We start from the raw sequence: 12181 nt of genomic DNA on the forward strand, positions 1-12181 counted from the left end.
CTAGTCCTGGGATGAAAACCCTGCCTTCTTGCAAACATGGACAGCCTCACACAAGTCTCTGACATTAAATAAGTAGTGCACACAGTGCACGGAAACATATATTTTAAGAAAACCACTCAGATGCAGCAGCAACAGGAGGTTTCGAATTAACTCAAAAGACAAAAAATTAAAATCTTATTAAAGGAATTGCATGAAAGGAGGTCCCAGTCAGGTACCAAATGAGTAAACACCAAACATGCTGTTTAGCCAATGACTCAGCATCAGGTTAGCCTCAAGTCAATGACTCTTCAGCTGATAATGAACTTTTTAATATGGCCTTCGATGGGGCTCTGCATGGAGGACTGCCCTCCTCAGCACCCCAGCGACCCAATGCCAGCTGCACCCGTGTGGAGGTTTCCAACACTCATGGTGGCTATCACATTAGTGAGGTCTGTGCCCAAGGGGATTTTTCAGATGATGTTTCAACAACAGGACAAGATCCTGTGCTGTATAAAACTGGTAAGAGTGGTCTGTCTGTGCCTGCCTCCCCTGGAAGCAGGGTCAGCCCCAGCCCACGGGTTTCCCCGGCTATGGCTTGCTGAAAGGGTGGGATAATCCTGCTGAAGCCCTTGGTGGGCTGCCTGTTTCCTCTCCTTCCAACTCGCTTGCTTCCAAAACAAATTCCTGTTGCAAAGGCTCAGGTCCTTTCAACTCTGCATTCCTGCCTGTAACACGATCCCTTTTGAAAAGGAGGTGAATTGGTACAACTCAGTGAACTCAAAAGGAAAAAGATCCCAAATAATTGTTGGAAATGATTGGAAAGAAATATCTCATAAAACAACATCCTAAGCCAAACAGAGAGCTGAATGTGTCAGAAGCAGTTAGCTGCAAGATGGTGTGTTTTCAAAAGCGCGGTAACTTACCACGGGCAGGCAGTTCGAGGTGTGGGAGTCGATGCCAACGCCTTTCCCCTCCTCACACGCAAAGCCTGTGGGACTGCTGCCTGCACTGCGAGGCGGTTGTGTAAAGGTGCTGCCACCATCCATTTCACCAACAGTGTGAGAGACCCACCACTTCGATCTCTAGCTATGGCCTAAGGAGTGAACACTCCATAGTTTGCTGGCATCCGTCTCATTTGTCTGGGTTAAGCAAGAAGGATGTGGAGAAGGAGGGGGAGGCTTTGACTCCCATAAGTTCAAATTTACAGCATCAGGAAGATAGTTTCTTTGCAAACACTTTCCATTGTTTTCTTCCTCCTGTTATCTCTACAGAAAGTTCAGCATATTTAAGACTTCATTAGTCTCCCTTAGGGAGGCTTGTTTTCAGATCCCTTCTCAACCCGCTTTGGAGCAGGGTCATCAAAGACAAGGCAAATCTGGTCCTCTGTTCACTTGGATCCACTTGGAGCTGGTCTGGACAGTTGGAGCTTGCCATGGTGTTCACAGTTGTTTGGAATATTTACTTATCTGAATGACATGAGAGTTATTTAATAGGTTATGTAGTCTGCAGTTTTGTGTAAACAATTTACAGTGTCATGATTGATGCTGGGTGCCGTTTGGAGGCAGGACTGACTGATATACTGGGCTTTGGTTTGGAGAGTTCGGCCCCAGGACTGGGCAGTATTGTACCTAATAAATAACAACAGTTAATCATTTGGACTCACGCTGTTTCAGTGCTCATAAAGCCACACAAGCATGGCCATATTAAACCAATGCTTCTTTGAGCAGATCTTAGCCATGCAAACATCGGAGTGCTCAGTACAGCGGTCACAGTGCCCAGCTCTGCTCTTGGCCCATGCCTATGCTGGCCACAGCCCTCCAGCACTTACTGGGCAGGAGGAAGTGGCTAGTTTTGTGGGTAGGACAGCCAGCACAGATGTGGGGCATTGCACTTCAAGCTCCTTCTTCACATCTAGGAGGGTGGAGGTTGGGAGGTGAGTGTCACTGTGTCCAGGAGGCAGCTCCATCTCCAGGAAGAGTAGAGTGAAATGAATGGGCTTGCTTCTTCTGGCACAGCTTCAGGTCATGATACACAGGTGGGTTTCCTCAGTCTTGCATTTTTCAGTGTCTTACCTCAGGTTTCCAAGGGCTTCCAGGGATGGGATTTCTGCTGCAGTACTTTGGGTCACACCACCAAAGTCCTTTTTTTGGTTGCAGACCTTCCATTACAGGAGTGCAGGATCACGAGAAAAGACTGTCCCTTGGTGGAAGATGTGTTCCCACCTCCAGTGGAGCCACACAGAACTGTGAATGCTGTGGCTCATGGGTGCATGAAGCCCAGCTGGTGAGCCAGCTGGGTGTAGGTAAGCACAAGCCCCCATAGGACACCAGAGCAGGAAAGAGAGGGCATGGACTAATGTCAGACTGAGAGGAAGTCAGAGATTTTGGTTCAGTTCAAACAGGAAAGAAGTTTTTTCAGTTCTGAAACATCAAAATGTTTTGTTTCTGGAATTAGGTGACCTGGACATGTCTGAAACAAGATTTTCAGTACCATGCAGCTCTGTCAGATTTTCTGAAATTTGACTTTTATCCTGATTGTGTACAAAGACAAGGGTATGACTCTCAGAATTTCCCATGAAATGGAAACACTGGGCCCAGTGCAGCCATGTGCAATGCAGAAGCTATGCAAGAGCTACTGCTGAAGGGCAAAAGCTTGGAAGGAGAGGAAGAAAAAGCCCTTTCTTCCTACCAAACATCTGCTCAGATCGACTAGTACAGGCAAGAAATAATAAAAAAAAAAAAATAGGAACTTTATTCTGGAAATACTCTTTCAGACACATTCACTGTCAAAGGTCTACAGCAGATGCTGTGAATAAAGAACAGGAGGAAATTAAAAGGAGGGAATTGACCCTAACACTGACACAAAATGGCTGGGTGGATGCAAGCTGGATGAAGTCTCCACATACCCACACAGAGAAAATGTGCTTCCTCTGAACAGAGCAAAGTAATGAAGTATTGATTTGAAATCATTGAACTCTGAGACTACATCCATGTTACTAACAATGGCCTTGTCTGATGGAGAGAGAAGTAGAAGAAGGTCTTTCCAGTTCAGACTGGAAAAAGGAGAAGGATGTCTGAGGCAGACTTTCCACATATGGCATTCACCATGGGAGAAAAGTAATACTCAATGCCCTCCTGATGTTCAAAACTGTTTCTGCAATCATCCTCAGCCACCAGAAAAGGCTAATCGATCCCCCAGCTTCACCAATATCATTTGCTCTTGAAAGGACATATCTTTTCCTTTAGTCTGTTGAAATTTTCACTCAGAACAAGAAATATCTTGAGCAAAATGCAGCCTGCCTCTTTGTCCTAAGGGACCCTTCAGAGACTCACTGCACTTAGCAAAGCAAGTGGAGGTTTCAGGAGGACCCAAGGGACAGCAAGCTGATGACACCACTCTCAGTCTCCATGGAAATATGCCTTGATGTAACTAACGATAAAGAACTGGGACAAGAATAAAAATGATTCAGAGAAGCTCTGGTACTTCTCCTCTGTTTAGCTCTCGTGATTAAACCCACACAGAGCCTAGAACAGGGAGATGAGCCTCAATTACAACTAAGGAATGGCATAATGAATTATCTCCTTTGCACTTACTTTAGCTGGTGAGTAATCCAATTTCTACCCAAATCCATGCTGACTATGGAGATCTTGCCAATATCTGATTCATCAAGATGCTGGAAGAATGTGGAATTAGAACTGTAGCTCTTTTCCACTTATTCTTAAACACTGATAATTCTGGGAAAACTTTTAAACAGATTTAACATTACTAGAACCAATACTTTGGTGAAAGTCCAGATTTAGCTAAAATTAAATACAACAAATGGCCTGATAAGTGAAGAGTTTGAATCCTCTCTTTTATGTCCAATAAAAAAAATCTTTTTATTTTGGATGGTGAGTCCTTCTTAGATTTGTGGATTCCAACTGAATAGTATAGAGCGTGTTTTATGTGTCTTGAAGGTCCTTTGCTCAGAAAATGCCCTGAACTGCAGGTTCTGAAGTTATAACTCAAATACTATTGAAAGGAATCATCAGCCTCCACCCCCACCATCCAGCAAGAGCTGCAGAGAGTTGTCATCCCTGTGTTTCCAAACTCAGCCATTGTGTATACATACTGGTAGGGAGAGACAGCTCTCACAGCAGCTTTCCTGCATCTGAAAGGAGCCTATTCCTGGAAGTTATGGGGTTGCTTTGTTCCCCGGACAGAAACTATATAACCGTTGAAACTCTGCCTTTCAACTTCGGGAGCTGCTGACAAAATTTGAGGTCTGGGTGTCTTAAGACATGTGGAGCAGGCACTGGATTTCTGAGCTGTGGGATCTGTAACTCCAGCAGAAAGAATTGCTGGCCCACAGCATGGCAGTCAGGCGGGAAAGCAGTTCAAATAAATTTTAAAAAAAGTTTGGGGTCTTTTATGAAAGGCAATCTTATACAACAGTTTATAAAGAGCTCAAGAGATGTTATTGTTTAAATAAATATTTAAGGGAGATTCCTCTAAATTTAAACACAGAGAGCTGTAGCATGTGGAAAGCAGCAGCGTTTGATTACATATGTGCAAGAGGCCAAAGCAAACCATTATGAACAACACCATTTCTACCTTGTGCCAAAGTGCAGCAGAGGTACAAATCCTGGCAGTCCAGCAGTGGATGTGCTGTGCAAGAAAGCCATTCTGCAAGACCGTTGGTGTTTTTTTATGACGAGATGGCTGGGCATAGAGGTAAGTGCAGGGTCTAGCCCCACAGGTGATAGCCTGCCTGGTGGCTAGTGGCCCAACATGCAGCAGCAGGACTGTGTGCCTGAGGAGAAGGGGACAAAGGTGGGTATGGCTGGTCATGCATGATCCATCACATGTGTTGGCTGGTCTTTGACACACAATCACAGCCTTGATACTAGGGGGCTGCACAATGCAACATGTGTTCACTTTAAAAGCCTGTTTGATTAGGCTGAGGCTCAGGGATGGAAACTCAGGTGAGAGTTTATTGTGCTCTGTGACTACAGATCTGGAGTCACCTTGTGCCATGAGCTTGGCGCATCCAAAGCTCAACGCAATGCACTGTCAGAGGTTTGATACATGGAGATGCTTTCTGGCCTCCAGGTAGAAAATGCCAAGAGCATAAACATCTAATCGGCAGTAGCAGAACAGAAGAAAAAACAACAGGAATTCACTGCTGAAAACATGCTAAAAGACTGTAAGCAGTGAACTTGGGGTTATTAGGAACCCATATGTGTCATAAATCCCGTACATAGTTTTGGACTATGGGATTCACAACAGTGTTATAAATTAATTGATAGAAAAGGACTTCAGGGAACCCACGATACTTGCCACAGGGTGGGAAACATGATTTTATGTCTGGGTAGGAGTTCCCCAAATGGTCTTCACCAGTGCAAAAGGCTAAAATGCTCATCTTCCTCACTATGGCCTAGTCTCCTTTTGAAAAACGAAAGACCTTTGCAGTATCAGAAATGAGTTTTTCTTTTCTGATATAACTGCATATTCACTCCCCTTCTGAATTTAAGTCACAAGCCAACAGAGCACCAAATAAATCACTTATCTAAAGTGTCCCTGAAATTGGAGAATTCTGTAAAGTTCACACAGTCCAGGTGACACAAATTTCATGGATGCATCTGAAGACATGGCAGATTCCCTGTATGAAGCAGGACATGATTTATATAGGAGAACACTGTTTGGATTATCAAGATGGTTGCTACAAAAGTAGCGTCTGTATCTTTGTAGGAGACGAAATCTGTGCATCCATTCATGAATAAATTTATTTTATGTTTCACCCTATCCCACATCACTGGACAGACGAATAACATGAAGACAAATTTATATCTGGGTTGCAACTGCAGGAAGGTAGCAGGCTTCTCTCAGGGCTGGGATCAATTTGGTTCTCTCCAGCCACAGTATCTGGGAACCTCAATGTTACTGTGCAACCACCTTCAGAAACCCAAGACGCTGACATGGCTCAGAACAGAAGACCTGGCCCACACAATCTGTGGAGACACCAAGGTCTGCACAGTAGGTCAAAGCAATCATTAGGAAAAAAAGCATTACTTTCCGAGACAAAATAGTTCATGATTCATGACTATTTGGAAACAAATGAGAAATAGGAATTACACAAAGGGCCCATTTTGTTCATTGAGGAACTGCAGAATTAACTGCATGTACTTTAGTTTCCAGTAAAGGCTAACTCCCAAGACACAGTGTTGTGATTGTTGAACTAGTTATGTCACACATACTGGTTTAATTCAGACCAAAACTGTCGGAAGAGCATTATGGGATATAGCCAGTAGCTAGCTGAGAATCGAGGTGGGATAGGAGCAGTGTCTGAGTCTCAAGTAGTTCAAGCAATGCATCAAACAATGAAGGTTTTGGGTTAGCACCCATGAGGTGACCTCATGCTTTCCCTAGTCTGTGTGCAGTGAAAGGAGCTGCCTGGACCAGCCAGGGTTGCAGATTAGGAGGTGGCAGCCCTTTCAGAACTGTGCAAGAAACCTTATGCACCGACCTGACTGCTTCATTCATGATGTTGCTCCCCACGTGTATTCATCACATCAAAGTTGTAACAGCAACAGCTTCATGGATTTATTTATTTTGTGACAACTTCCACGAGGACAGCCCCAATAAGCAACTCCAGTCCTTTGACTGTCATTCCCCACTCCACCCGTCCACTCTAATCTGGCACCAAAGTTTAGGACACTGTTTGCCACAGTGTCCAGACAAGCACTTTTTTGTTTTCTTCTGTGACATTTGGAGCAGAAGCCCGTAAGCACCCACCACTCCTTTTCCTTTTCTGTTTCAGTTGTCTTGCAAACCCCTTCTTAAAACTCCTTCTTGTGACATCCTTGACAAAAGCAAATCCATTGGTTTGCAGCAAGCATTGCCTGCCGGGCTGGCCAACACCATCTCACAGCTTCTTAGAACTCCTTCCTCTCTCAGAAGCTGTCTGTAGGCAGCTCTGGTCTTCTCACATTGTCAACTCCCGTTCTTCTGGTCTTTGTTTCTACACTGTCTCATACAGCTGAGTTCTAGGGTGTGTATGGGACTCCCAGGAGCTGATGAAGATAATGAAACTTCACTGTCTGGTTTTGTAGAAGCAGAGGTTGTACAGGATGCTCCATAACCCACAGCCATAAAAAAAGTGAAGGAAACCACCTCTCCCTGTCACTCCAGCAGGAGTGGAAACAAGCAGACTGCAGCTCCCTACCTTTCAATGTGGAAATCACATCAAGTGGCAAAATGGAAACCCTGACATTTCACCATCTGTCTGCAAATGTTGCATATGTATTGCATACAAAAATAGGCTGCAAGAATACTGTTAAGACTGAAAAACCCATGAGGCAAGAGTTGCCAGAATTAGGCCTCCCTTGTGCTATATGTTATGATACACTTGTTAATTAGATGATCTCACAGTATTTTGCCAGAGGTCTCGGCTTATCCCATGGTACAGGATGGACTGTCTTCACTGCAGAATATGTTATATAAAATTTGGGTTTTTCTTTATTGTTCAGTGTGGTCCTAGGCTGCATTTCCTACACAAGTTTTTACTCTGAATAAAAATGACTGATTTTCCCAACATTGGGAAAATTTCAGTGGCATACCTCCCTGTAATGTCTGGGTGCTTCACAAGTGTCTCTGAGCTCTGGTACCACTGTCAGAAGTGTGGAGGTGCTTTAGCTGCTTGAACAAACTGGAAACAGAGGGAAGAGACAGTGTGCAAGCAACCAGCTTGATTGCATCATCCATCATTTTATCAGCGGTCTGGCTTCCTAGCTGTCCTGCACTACTGTGGCCTTCTCTGCAGCAAGACCCATGTCCACATCCACCCTTGAAGGCTTTATGGGTCCCACAGCCCAGTGCTTCACAGTCATGAGCTGAGACCGGTAGGTGACCAACACACGTGGCTGGGGCTGTGCAAGAGTGTTCAGCATCAGGTGTCACTGGTCACGCTCAAGGAAGAGCTCCCATCAACTCCCATCCCAAGAGTGGACATTCAGTACCAGGGTCTTACGGTATGTGCAGACAGGGGAGGCACACTCCACAGCTACTGACTGAAGACTGGGAAAAGCCTCAGCAAGACCCAGCACAAAAGACCCTGCAGGGAGAGCGGGAATGAAGCCAGTTCTGCAAGGCAGCACTCACATTCCCAGAAAGGGACCATGGATGGGGCAGCTCAGGTTTCACGTCAGGCTCTGGCATGTCCAGACTCTCCCTATGGCTCACATCCTGACACATATTTCCCTGACTCCTCACCTGAACCAGGTACTCCCCATCCCAGTCACTTGCCATCCTTCAGCTGTAGCATGCCAGTATTGATTCTTCCCTTTGCCCAGTGTCCCTCTGGTCCCTGGCTTCCTCCTGGCTGTAACAGGAAGGTATCAAGAGTATTGTTCCCTGCCTGCCTTTCCATTGCCCAATCCTTCTGCCCTGAGCAGCATTACAGGGAGAGCCCAGCTTCATCCTCCTCCTGGAGCTGGGGATGGCTGTTGACAGGTAGCCCAGTCCCTGCAGAGCTGCATGGAGGCAGCAGGAGCAGCAGGAACTTGGTAGCACCAATTGGGAACACAGAGGTATTGGGGTTGGCACTGGCAGCTGCTGCGATGATGGGCTGAGCTCACTCATGTGGGAAGGAATCTCAGCAGATTTTGACTACTAGGCCCTAGCAAATCCCTAATAAGTTGCTATTTTTTCCCTTCAAAAGCTGTCACTAAGACAAATTGGAGGAGATTTACAAAGTAAAAAAAAAAGAAGTCGCAGTCCTAACACAAAGCTGCCAAATTTCAGATCTCTACTCCAAAGTACAGAGGGTTAAGAACTATCCAAGGAAAGGATCACCAGGTTCCCCCCTCATGTTTCTTCCTTTCTTTTTTTTCCAGTTGGACAATAGTGTCTTTTTCCCTATGCTCATTCTTGGAAATGGCTGAACAGTTTTGGCTGATATTTTCCAGGAAAGAACTGAGCCCAAGGCAGACAATCAAGTTGGAAGAACTCAGTCTAAATAGTTGAAGTTTGGCAAAGTTATAAGCCATATATATATATATATATATATATGTGGTCTTATAGCAGGACATATATGAGTAGCTTTAATCATAGGAGCTGCATGCAGTCCCACCTTTGATGCATTCAAAGTTATATTAACTGATGATTCTGTTCCATTCAAATGTGTCTTATCATGATTCAGATATGTCACCAGTAAAAAAAAAAAATCTTAATTCAGTCATTCCACTAAGTCTTCCCACACGCCTTCCTACTCAAACAGCTCTTCCCATCTAACAACTGGTCGTACAAAAACCCCACTTTTCCCTCACCTCCAGTATTTGCATTTAAGCTTCAGCTTCTTGGATAGAGGCAGCTGATGCTAAAATGGGATTGCTCTCTGAACTAATGTATTCAAAATTAATAAAAGAAATAAAGCAACACACTCCTCTGGCAGGTTCCCATGCATATTTTCCATAAAAGTTCATTTTTCCACAAGAACAAATTGTGAGTATGTGGGGGATTTGCACTGAATCTTGATACAGAGCTTAGGATTCTTGGCACTGTTTGGACATTAAAATGACATCAGCTCCACTTTCTATATTGAAATTTTATAGTTGCTGCCTGACCGCATTTCTTTGTTCTGCACATATTCTCTCTCCTCTGAGCTGCCTCTCTGCCACAGCGTGCTGTACATGAGCATCATGAAAAACTGTGTGTTTGTATTCCTTATAGCCCTGCTTGCCCCTCCCTGCACTGGGCACCCAAGGGATAAAGCTGCATTTCTTCCTCCAGGACAAAGCAACATTGTTGGCTCAAGGGATGAGGGCACCTTTGCCAGCCAAGAGGCTTCCCCACAGTGGGGCAGCTCTCTGCTGAAAGGGACCCAGCGTGCCAAGTAGGGTTCTCCTCTTTTCTCTGGAGGAGCAGAGGAGTGGAGTGCGTGCTACCGGGGATACAAAGCTGTGGGACAGTGGATACCAGGGGAGGTCAGTTATTGCAGGCAGAACACTGTGAAACCATCCTATCTCACTCAGGGAAGGGGGGTGGAAAGAAGAGAAGAGGAAAGGGAGCATCTCTGAGTGAGAGACAAGGCTTTCTCCAGCACTGGCAAGGTAGCACCTGAAGCAGTGCTTGTTTAGTGCTACCTTGACAGAGGGAGAGTATAAGTGCCCCCCCAACACACACACTGCCCCATGCCTCTGGACAGGGAGGGGCAGCATTTTTTTAAATTAAGCAAAAACCTGCGTAATGGTGTTTCTCTATCATTCAGCAGCATGACCCACTGTATATGAACACCATGCTGCAGGAGGACTGATTTGGTACTTGGGATCCCCTGTGAATCAGAGCATGGGAAAAAGCAAGAACGTTGGGGCTGGGAGAATTAACAGACTTTGGCACTGGGAGTACAGTTCTATGGCATTATGCTTGTTTCCTGGATTTCAACTAAAATAAGGATTCAAGGAAAAGATGATGCTTTCCTACATCCCCTGTGACTTGGAAAGCATAAAGAGCAAATAAAGGCAGTTAATTACCTGGCACGCCTCATCCAAACACTTCTGAAAGCACTGCTCTGCTCTTACTGTAAGAGTCACGCTGGAACAGCATTAGCATACACTCTGTAAACAGTCAGTGCCGTCCTCCGGCACAGCCTCAACCTCAGCCTCCCACATGGGGATTACGGTAGCTGGACAAACCCAGGAGGGACTATACCTGACAGTCAACAAAATGCCAGTTTTGCTTTAATCTGGCTTGATTGCAATAGCACTTCGATTTGTTATTTCTTACATGCTCAACCTCTCTAACGTGATGGAGAATTGCTGCTGCTTACTTCTCTGTGCAAGATTATCATTTCATCATTTCGCTGTCATATGGACATATCCACAAAAACAGATTAACAGTTAAAGACTGTGAAGCCATTTACCAAATGCTCTATAGGCAACAGCATTTTTACAATCACATCTGAAACAGCATTTTTGCAATCACATTTATATGCTCCTTTACAAGCACATGCAACCATATACAGAATGGAGAAAATCTTTACCTTGTATGCCCAGAGGATAGAGCCTGGTTTCCTCTCATGGATCAGAAGTAGGATGAAAAACAAACCCGAGAAAGACCGTTGAACAGACTCATCTGCTGACAGTTGTCTAAATCCCAAGCCTGCTCCCACTAGCAGCTCTAAGTTTGTGCTCTGAATACAGACTGTGTTATTTTAACCACAGGATTTCTAGTCATGGGGGAGGAGAGATGGATTAGGTACGTTTGCAATCTAATGCTTCACATTTACCTCAACTGAAATGAACTACTTTAAGCCTGATGTAAATAAGTACTGCTAAGATATAAATTTCAAGAACCCACTAACCAATTATGCTTAAACTAACATGCTAAATAACTGTGGAAAATTCCAGAGGAATAAGATAACATACTTTTGTGTTCTTTCTTAAATAAAAGGCATGTGTGGAATTTCATGCTAGATATTACAACAAGTGAGGGGCAGCAGATGAACTGCGCAGACCAACCTATGTAAGGTGCTGTACCTCGTAAAACAATATTCCTAACACCTGTTAGCATGGGTTTCGGCAGGCATCCCTGCAATTTGAGTTTTCATGGCTTGTAAAAAGTATAGACATGAAGGATTTGAATCTAACATTTTAAAAGAACAAATAAAGCTCTTTAAGGTAATAAAGCAAGATTTTAAAAGGCCACAAGGTCTGAGTTCTGCAGCAGCACAGACTTAAGCCTGCGGAACGAGTGCCATCTCAGGGGTGTGAGCTGGATACCCTCCCTGCAGCTCATGGATTGCTATGGAGATTGTTAAATGCAGGCAAGTATTGTGCCCAGGACACTGGTTTGGGGTTTTTGTTGTTTAATCCAGCTCAAACTCTCCTTCATTTCCTGGTTTGTGACACTTTGGTACCACAGCTGCTGTGGTTGCAAAGCATGGCTACAGTCCAGGCTTCCAGAGCCACCTCACAGCTGATGGAAAAGAGATCTATTAACTTTCTGAGAGGTACGATTTGTAAATAAAACACATTCTTAAACTTTGGGCTGAACTGAGGAAAACAATTTGGATGCAAAACACTAGAGGAACAGGGACAAATTCCAATTTGGCTTTGATGGCAGAGGCTTCAGGAACACAAGTTTAATTCCATTTTTAATAAAACCCGACTCTATAAATAACATCATCTTACACTTACATAACACTTTTCATCCCAAAGCATTCCCA

General features: G+C 44.5%; 1 protein-coding gene across 1 annotated transcript in view; it reads right to left on the reverse strand.

Annotated features, from left to right (window-relative positions):
- JCAD (junctional cadherin 5 associated) overlaps positions 1-11105 on the reverse strand; it is a 63237-nt gene extending 52132 nt beyond the window's left edge. Inside the window, exon 1 of the mRNA XM_074900058.1 lies at positions 10997-11105. The gene's annotated coding sequence lies outside the window, so the exon portion shown is untranslated. The remainder of the gene's footprint in view (positions 1-10996) is intronic.
- Between the last annotated feature and the right edge of the window lie 1076 nt (positions 11106-12181).

The sequence above is a fragment of the Athene noctua genome, chromosome 2, assembly GCF_965140245.1.
Source record: "Athene noctua chromosome 2, bAthNoc1.hap1.1, whole genome shotgun sequence".
In the NCBI taxonomy this organism is placed as follows: domain Eukaryota; kingdom Metazoa; phylum Chordata; class Aves; order Strigiformes; family Strigidae; genus Athene; species Athene noctua.